Raw genomic sequence first — 9,782 nt, forward strand, 5'->3', positions numbered from 1 at the left:
GAAAAGGCTTTATTCTGAAGATGGTGATTATATAAAATCATGAAAACTTCTACAATTTTGTGGAAGTTAGAAGCCTAACTGGGATTATATATAAAATAAAAATTTCAGAATGTAAGCTCCCTGAGGTCAATAATTATGTTTATTACCATACCCTTCATGATAGTGCTTGACATGCAGGTGCTCAATAAATATTTAATGAATATTGAGGAATAAATGTTAACAGTATGGAAGGCATTATGTGGAGCAAATTTTACAATTCTTTGTTTACACAAAATGGTAACACCATTTTAGGCAACCAAGTATAGAAAACAAATGATGGTATATAATCTGTGTTAAGCTGTTAGGAGTAGCAAACATTTGACTAGAAATCCTCGAAATAATGGTGGTACCTCTCCATTCTTCCCCCATCACTGGCTCTTCTCTTAGGAAACCTGCTTCATTCCTTGCTCTTGTCATAAAAAACAGAGTACAAAGACTCCAGCTTCCAGGTAACAAACAAGTGGAAAGAGACTGGGGCCCTGGCAGGGTGGTTTAATCTAGGCTGGCCAGCAATTTTTGTGGTCTCACTTGAAAAGACCAAGCCAATCAGATCCTCTCCTTAAGGAATTTGAACCAAAAGGACAAGGAAGAAAGTTACATGTGATTTGGGTGCTTGCACTAAAGATTCACTTAGAGTTTGAGCTGGAGTGGACATTTCAGAGGTATATCTTATGAGGAAAAGAAATGGAGAGAAAGTTGGCTGGGAGAGATCAGAGTAGCTATGCAGAGAGGAAAGGTGAAGCCATGGGTTACAGAGACGAAGATGGGAGGGCAGCTGGCACTCTGGATGACCTCAGTTACTGTCTCTGCAGCCGGATTGTTCAGTCTTCCCAGGATTCCTTGTAAACATCCTTGTATCCTTAGGATAACCTCCTTTTAACTTAAATTAATGTGAGCAAGTTTCTTTCCTTCTAACCAAGAGAGCAGACTGTAAGTCATCAACTATTTGCTAAGCATTTCAAACGCATAATATTATTTAATTATTAACACAATCCTATTACCAATTTATTTTTCAAAAAAAAAAAAAGAAAAGTTCATAAAAATGAACCCATTCATCCAAACTTGAATGACTATCAGAAGAAAGATCTGAAATTTGCACCTGGGTCTGTCCAGGTTGAAGTTGAAGTCTGTGATTTTCATCCTATGCTGCTGGAACAGAATGTAAATGTTATGGAAGATCATGAAAAAACAGACTCCTTTTGATTAGAGTACACAGAGAAGGCTTCATTCAAACAGGAAGAACTTGAGCAGATCTTAAAAGATAAGTAGAATTGAGAAGCATTAAAATATTTTGGAGTGGCAATGAAATTCTATTCCAGGTATAAGTACGTCTTCACCAAAATCATGATGATGACAATGAGAACATCTGGCAAGTCCAGGGAAAAGCTAAAGTTTCCGTAAGTAAGAAAAGGCTCTATCTTGGAGGCTGGTAGAAACTCAAGTTAGGTCATTAACTCTTATAAAACCTGAATTCTTGCCCTTGTGTGTTTAATACTGCTAAATGATTGCTAAATGTTTTTTGAATCTTAGTACTATGTGTATGAAAGTGGTCTTATTCCTACAATTTAGGAGTTGGGAATCTAGATGAAGACAGTATTTTAGAAGGAAACAAAACCTACCCCGATGCTTTTATATCTTTTCTCATGCTTACTCTCCACTCTGCCCTCCAAAAATAGAAATCTTCCTGACTCCAGGGAAATCATGACATTTTCAACTTTGGAACTGCTGATAATATCACTATAAAAGAAAATGCCTTGGTTTACCCTGCAGTTACAAGATAGATTCAGCTATAATAATCAAGAAGAGGTAAGGCAGTTTTCCCATATAGTTGAGATACTTTTTAAATTCTTTTATTATAAAAACAAATTTAAGAGACTAGAAAATGAAAAACTCTAAAAGTCATTTAGCAAAAACTACACTCACAGTAACCAAATCCCCTGGGGGAAAAAAAAATACATTATTACCTTCTCATAAATCCACTAATTTTCCAATTGCTTCCATTTTCTCCCCACCACTCATTATTAACCTACTGTACTCTGGCTTAGCTACTCTCTTGGAATGAAACAGTGAGTATTGGTTTGCTAGGCCTGCCATAACAAAGTACTGCAGACTGGGTGGTATAAACAACAGTAATTTATTTTCTCACGGTTCTGGAGGCTGGAAATTCAAGAATAAAGTGTTGGCCAACTTGGTTTCTTCTAAGGCCTCTCTCCTTGGCCTCAGATGGCTTCCTTAATGTGTCTCACACATCTTTCCCCTGTGCAGGCACAAGACTAGTGTCTGCTTTTGTGTGTCCAAATTTTCTTTTCTCATAAGAACACTAGTCAGATTGGATTTGGTCCCACCCTAATGGCCTTATTTTAACTTATTCACCTCTTAAAAGGCCTCATCCCCAAACACAGTCACATTCTGAGGTTTGCTGGGTATAAGGAATGTATAATCGAGCTCATAACACAGAGACTTTCTAATTACTAAATCCAAAGGTCTTTCTCTGTTTTCAGCAGCCTTACATGCTTTGTGGGATTCAGTCCTATTGCCCACTTCTTCCCTGTAGTCTTTCTCCCTTGTCTTAAGAGATACAACACAGCCTCTCTTGCCTTTGGACCTTTTCCTTTTTTCATTTTTTTTTTTTAAAGACAGTCTCTCTCTCTGCTGCCAAAACTGGAGGGTAGTGGCGCAATCATGGCTCAGTGCAGTCTCAAACTCCTGGACACAAGTGATCCTCCTGCCTCAGCCTCCTGAGTAGCTGGGACTACAGACATGTGCCACCATGCCCAGCTAATTTTTTTTTAATTTTTATTTTGTGTAGAGATGGGGTCTTAGTATATTGCCCATGCTGGTCTTGGACTCCTGGCCACAAGAAATTCTCCCACCTCAGCCTCGCAAAGTGCTGGGATTACAGTGGTGAGCCACCATGCCCACCCTACTGGACCTTTTCATAAACTACTTTTTTATAATTGGAGCAATTTTCATTTCCTCTTTGCTTTCATTCCCAGTTGAACACTGATCCTTTGAGATGCCTTCCATAACTACCCTAGTCACTTTATACGCACCTTGTATTTCTCTTACCATAGCAATAAGATGTCAAAAATAATAAAAGGAGAAGGGGGAGCTAACATTTATTGAGTAGTTTCTGTGTGCCTGGAAGTGCCTTTGCGCAATCCAATCCAATAGATACTACTAATATTCTTATGTTATAATAATAATATTGAGGCATAGAAAGGTAAGGACACATGGCTCTAATAATCAATGGAGCGCTTTCCATGCTGTATTGTAATTACAATTGTAATTGTCTTTTTCTCCTACTAGACAGTAACATATATGAAGACAAGAAAGTATTTGGCTTGTTTATTGTAATTTTCTTAGTACCTAATATGTTATCTTATCGGTAACTGCCTGACAAATAGTTTTTGTTCCACTGAATTGACTGAAGTTGAACTGTAACTCCGTACTGTACTTGGTCTCCTCCTTTCACAACTCAGAGAAGTTTCACAACTTCTCTGAGTGCTTTGTTGAAGCTTTTTCCTCTCTGCACTCTGTAAATGTAGGTTTTCCCCTTAGAAGTTCTTATGTTCTTATCTTTCTCTCTATACACACTATTTAAAAAGGATTTCATTTACTGGCAGTGTCAGTCAACCATCATATCCATTCAGATGAGTCCCAAATGTATATCTATTAGTTCTGACCACTTTCCTAGAAGCAGCTGCCTTTCCACCTACCTACATGCTAACTCTTGTGGGATGTCCTATTGCAATTTCACCTCAATCCTAATGTCTGCGCTGAAATAATCATACTCTCCTAAGCAGCTTCTTGCATTTACTCCCTGTTTATCTTAAGAGCAGCAGCTCTCTCTCACTCACACAACTGATACCTGAAAATTAATCTTAATTCTTCCCAATTGCCTCCTGCTGTAGCCCATCAGCTGCTAAGTGATTTATATTCTTCCTCTGCAACACCTCTTCTCTTCATTACCATTGTTATTCTATAGGTGCAGGAGCTCATTACTTCAAGTCCAGACTTTCATATTGGATTTCTAAATGGGTTTACCCTTTTCAATTCACCCTTGAAAATGCTGCCAGATTAGTCTTCCTAAGTTGGCACTCTGATAAAGCCTTTAGTGACTCCCCACCCTAATGAATTTTGAGTATCTGCCTTCAGCTGGCGTCCAAAGCCTCCCCATCAAATTTTCATTTTTTCTATTCCTGCTCACTTTAACCTTTTGCATTCCCTATACTCCAGCCATACAGACCTAGTTTGCTCTAGAAGACCCTACGCTTTCTCATTTCTGATTCTCTTGCAGCCTACAATAACCTCTACTTCTCATCTCCTCTGGTCAAATTTTATCATGCCTTCAAAACTCAAACGTCAGTTCCTCAGTGTTATCAGCTAAATGTTATCCCTTTTTTGAAATTTTGAATCGAGGACCCCTGGGTCCCTTTCATGGCAAGAAATACTAAACTTTCTTTGTACTGTATTAGGTGTTCTTATGAATCTTATCTCCCTAGTGTAGTCTCCTTAGGACAAGAGGAGCTTTATCTTGTTCAACTAACTATAAGGCTGAGGACAATGTCTTGTATGTGGGAGATACTTAAAAAAAATTGTTAAACTTAGTTTTCATAAAGCTAATATAAGAAGCAAGAATCATCAGCTTTTCCAAAGGAGCTGACTAATGTCCTCCCATTCTACTAATGCTAATACTTATTTAAAGAAGCATAGGCAATTAACCTATGATTTCTCTGGATCTTCCACTTGCAGGATTGATTTGGCATTGTTCATTGTCCTTTATGTATGTAATGGGGCAAGGACAGGGGAAGGGTACTTTTTGAAGATGACATATTTTTTGAAAAGATTGCCTCACATAAGGAGAGTTCATATTTTAACTTCCACCATAGTGTTCAGCATTAAATACTCAAAATGAGCAGAAAGTAGAACATTTTCTGAAAGAATCAAGGATTCGTGTCTCTGGAGCATACTGGTATTTTGATTCAGTTCTATTTGTGCAAGATTGCCAAAGATCTCTGACATGACTGACTCTGCAGACATAATGAGATATAACATTTTTCTGCCTGGTAATGAGGAAATGACTAAAGCTAAGCTTCAACTAACCTTTCCTTTAAAAAAGCAAACAGAAGTGACAATTAAATAGAAATGTTCTATCTGAAGGGCCCCTTTGGGTAGCACTTAATGAAACACTGTCCTGAAGCAACTCTCTGGCCCCCTCACTCAAGACCTAACCTTAATCCCACTTCAAACCTTTCCATCAGAATCACTGATGGTTATGCAATGGGTCTGAAATTTTCTGACATACCTGAAAATTAATCGTGATTCTTCCCAGTTGCCTTCTGCTCAAGCCCATCAGCTGCTAAATCATGTATGTTCTTCCTCTGCAACACCTCTTCTCTTCATTACCATTGATGAGGATGAGGGCAGATGGGAAGGGAACATGCTACTCACACCAGCCCAGAAGACTCATAGCCTAAACCACCAGACCTTCCCCATTCCATATAACTTGTTCCTCAAAAATGTGGACTTAGAAAAGGCTTGCTTTATTCATAGCCTAAGTTATAAGCCATTTGTCCCGAGGTAATTCTTCTGTGAATTTTGCTGCGGCAAAATAAAACTATGCCCAACGATCTTGCTTAAATTGATTAGCCAACAATCCTTTCTTCTTTGATATCGTCTCTAGATGAAAGTCTTTGAAAAGCCAACTACCTTGGTGCAGGTGCAGTGGCTCACACCTGTAATCCCAGCACTTTGTGAGGACCAAAGGAGGGAGGATTGATTGAGGCCAGGAGTTTAAGACCAGCCTGGACAAAATAGACTCTGTGAAGAAAGGAAGGAAGGAAGGAAGGAAGGAAGGAAGGAAGGAAGGAAGGAAGGAAGGAAGGAAGGAGAAGAAAGAAAGAGAGAAAGAGAGAAAAAGAAAGAAAGAAAGAAAGAAAGAAAGAAAGAAAGAAAGAAAGAAAGAAAGAAAGAAAGGAAGAAAGGAAGGAAGAAAAGAAAAGAAAAGAAAAGAAAGAAAAAGAATCACTGAACCACTGTCCTAAGAATATAGTAACAATTATTTAAAAAGAAAAAACAACATACACACAAGGCTTTAACTGATAGAAGAGAAAAAATGCTGAGATTGCTTGTGCCGGTTAACTGCATTTGCCATCTTCCCTCCACGAATTCATTCTCTGCCCTTCTGTGCCCTGCTCTGTGCCCAGGAAGGATGGCCTCTGTGAACTCATCCCTTAGGCTCCTGTGTCCCCTCTGGGTTGTGGTTTGATTTGATCATTAGGAGGTACTGGTAGGAGATCAGAAGGTGAGAAGAGAGAGAAGCTAGAATATTTGTTCACCCTATGGCATCTCTGCCTGGCCTGGATTATGGCCATGGCTGCATTCTATGGTTATAGCTCCCCTCATCCATGACCTAAAATTGTCTCTGGGTTCTATAATCTCATATATTTCCCTATCCTTTTTAGGCCTAGCAGTGGTAAATCACTTCTGCTAGTCTCTGCCATTTCACCAACCCTTGTGGGCTCTCTCACCTCCTCCTATAAACAGTTGCTTCACTGACCTCTTCTAAGCTCATCCCTCTGAGTGCACATTTTTCTCATGGACTCCAGAAGAGGCACTACTAATCTACATAATTTGATGAATATAATTTTAGATTGTTTGTAAAATTAAGAGCCACTTACCAGTGTAATCAAGGCATTAAACAAACATCAATATCATATCATAGAGTAGTCCCATTGCATCCTGTTCTAAAACATCTTTAGAAGGAACGTTATTTGATTCATGGTATAAGAAATTTTGAGGCAGGAAGATCACCTGATCCCAGGAGGTCAAGGCTGTAGTGAACTGTGATTGTGACACTGAACTCCAGCCTGGGCGCTGGATAACAGAGTGAGACCCGGTCGAAAGAAAGGAGAGAGAGAGAGAGAGAGAGAGAGAGAGAGAGAGAGAGAGGGAGAGAGAAGAAAGAAAGAGAAAATTTATGAATTAATATAAAATGTTAAAATGGTATCTACAATATTTCATCTTTCTGATAAGGTTTAAAACATCATCCACATACATAAGAAGGTGTCGGCTGTGAATTATTTTAATAATGGTTACAAAAAGATTTGTTGCCTATCTGAATTCATTTGGTAGAGTTCAAGCCATTCTGTTCATCCCTTGAATTAATTGTACATTTTAGGGCCATCTCGATCTATTTGCACTGGCCCACAACAACCTGTAATTCCTCTGAAACCTGCAACCAACTTATCTGATCTCTCTTTCTTTGCATTATCTGTGTGAAAGTACTTCATCTCTTCTAGACCACAATGAAGTAATTTCCATTTCCCTTTTCATCAAAGTGCTTTACCGTGAACAGTTCTGATGACAAGGACAAAGAAAAGCAGCAATGGAGGATAGAGAACATAGATGGATAATCTCACAAAAGGAGAAGAGATATAATGGAGAAAAGAAAAAATTTCTTGGGCTGGTGGCAGCAAAAATAGAAAAGCAGGCAAAGTTGTTGCAAACATTACCCCCCATATCCTTGATGTTCTTCTCATCTCTCTCCCTGGTCCCCACAGCTTCACCCCAACTCTTTCTACCAGGAGCTCTCAGCTCTATACACCCTTGCTGCCTGTCAATCACTTGCCATGAAATAACCTCATCTGAGTTATTCATTCAAAGTAAGGTGCTGAATATTATGTAAACAATATCAGCATTTTAAAGACAGAAGATAATGCTAAAATAAAAAATAAAATTCTAAGTGGGAAATTTCAGGCATCTGTGAACATAATATTTTTTCATGAACATATGTGAATATTTCTTCATTAACTTGAATCTGGGCTCCTGATTTACCTACTTCCAAAATGCATTAAAATCAATTAACACAATGGTAAACATTGAAACTGAAATATAAGAGCAGGGAAGATAATCTTTATCAAGAATCTGTGGCTTAGAAAAACTACACAAAACAGAAAACAAAACTCAACTCTGAAAAATGATGGAAGAATACACAGTGACATTAAAAGTTATCTATGGATAGGAGGGGTTTTTTTTCCTTTTCTTTTGATGATTTTCTTTTTTTCTCAAATGTTTTATAATAAATAATTTTATAGAAGAAACGGGATGAGAACATGAGGAGGCTTCTGGAGTTCTAAATGTTCTGTTTCTTGATCTGGGTCCCAGTTGCATTCAGTTTATGAAAGCACATCAAGCTGTATATTTATTACAGGTGCATTTTTTTGTGTTTATGTCACACTACGCATTACTGTTTTCTTAAAAAGGAATGCTCCCATGTTTTCTAAATTCACTACTTTATGATTGAAATAAAATCATACAATTTATGTTTGAAAGTATTTCACTTGAGACATGCACTGTAATTAGTTATTGACAATGTAGCATCTCTGAAGAGAACAAAAAAAATAAACTAAAGCATTTCAGTTCAATGTAGGTTTAAATGACCTTGCAGTGATATATTTTTTCCCAGTCAGAACTAACTACTAGTTCCTACTATAACCGATAAGGAAGTAGGTTCACTTTTTATTTTCTTGGTATCATAATGATAAATTCATTTCAAGAAGATCAAAATCACATTTTAAATGACGTACTGTCACCTTCCTTCCTGGACAAGAACTGCAGTCGTTGATGCAATTAAAGGCAGGTCCTCATTGAAGATGGGAAGAAGAAATATTGAAACTGGCCCAATTGTCTCATAGAACTGATGCTTATGGATTCTTTTGAATAAACATAGAAATTGACTCTCTCGATGTTAAAATTTAAGCAAGTTGCATTTGTCTTATCTGAGTTTATTTCTCTGAAAACCAACCATCAGCCCTCCCACATGATATAAAGGAATCAAAACATACCAGATCACCACAGCTGGACAATGAGACACCAGACCCTTCACTTGTCGTGATTGCCTAACCCACCGCTTGCTTCTTGTTGAGCAATTTCTCTTCCTTACCCCTGTGATTCCTGTTTTCACATACGTTACATTTTTCCCTCCTACATAAACCCATAATTTTAGTTGGTTGAGGAGATGGAGTTGAGACTGACTGATCTATCTTACTGGCTGAAACACCCAAATAAAGTCTTCTTCCCTGGCAATACCCGTTGTCTCAGTGATTGACTTTCTGTGTGGCAAGCAACGGGACCTAAACCAAACCCCTGGTGTTTCAGTAGCAATGTGATATAGGAAAGGAGAATGGGACCTGTAATAATGTGACTAACAATCCAGGGGCAGCTACAGATCATGCTGAACTCAGGCAAATATAAAGAACTGGCACAAGTTTGGACCGTTCACTTAATTGCCTGGCATAAGCCCTTTCCCACCATGTTTTCAATGTTCTCATCAGACCTAAGTGTCATCAGCAGTTGAGGGAAAGGACACAGCACTTTCTTTAGCCAAACATCTCCTTACATTTTGGATTTTAGTTGACATTTTGAGTAGTGGGTGTTGTTTGTAATGTGTACACATTTTAGTGATTGATAATTGTTAATGAGAGAAGTTGAGCAAAATTGATTGAATGGAGCTCTAAAATGTTTCAGGTAAGAGGAGATCTATTTATATGCAGAAATCCCTGTCTGTCTCTGATTTTATTGAAAATGTCTTTAAAAAAAGTTAACATAATTTTTGTTATATACAAATGTTTAGTTATAAAGCATAAAACTTCTTATGTAAGTTGCAAAGTGTTAAACACTCATGACTACACTACACAAACACAGAGCATTGCCAGTCACACTGCATCTATGTGTTTCTC

Source organism: Macaca fascicularis, chromosome 1 (genome assembly GCF_037993035.2).
Source record: "Macaca fascicularis isolate 582-1 chromosome 1, T2T-MFA8v1.1".
In the NCBI taxonomy this organism is placed as follows: Eukaryota; Metazoa; Chordata; class Mammalia; order Primates; family Cercopithecidae; genus Macaca; species Macaca fascicularis.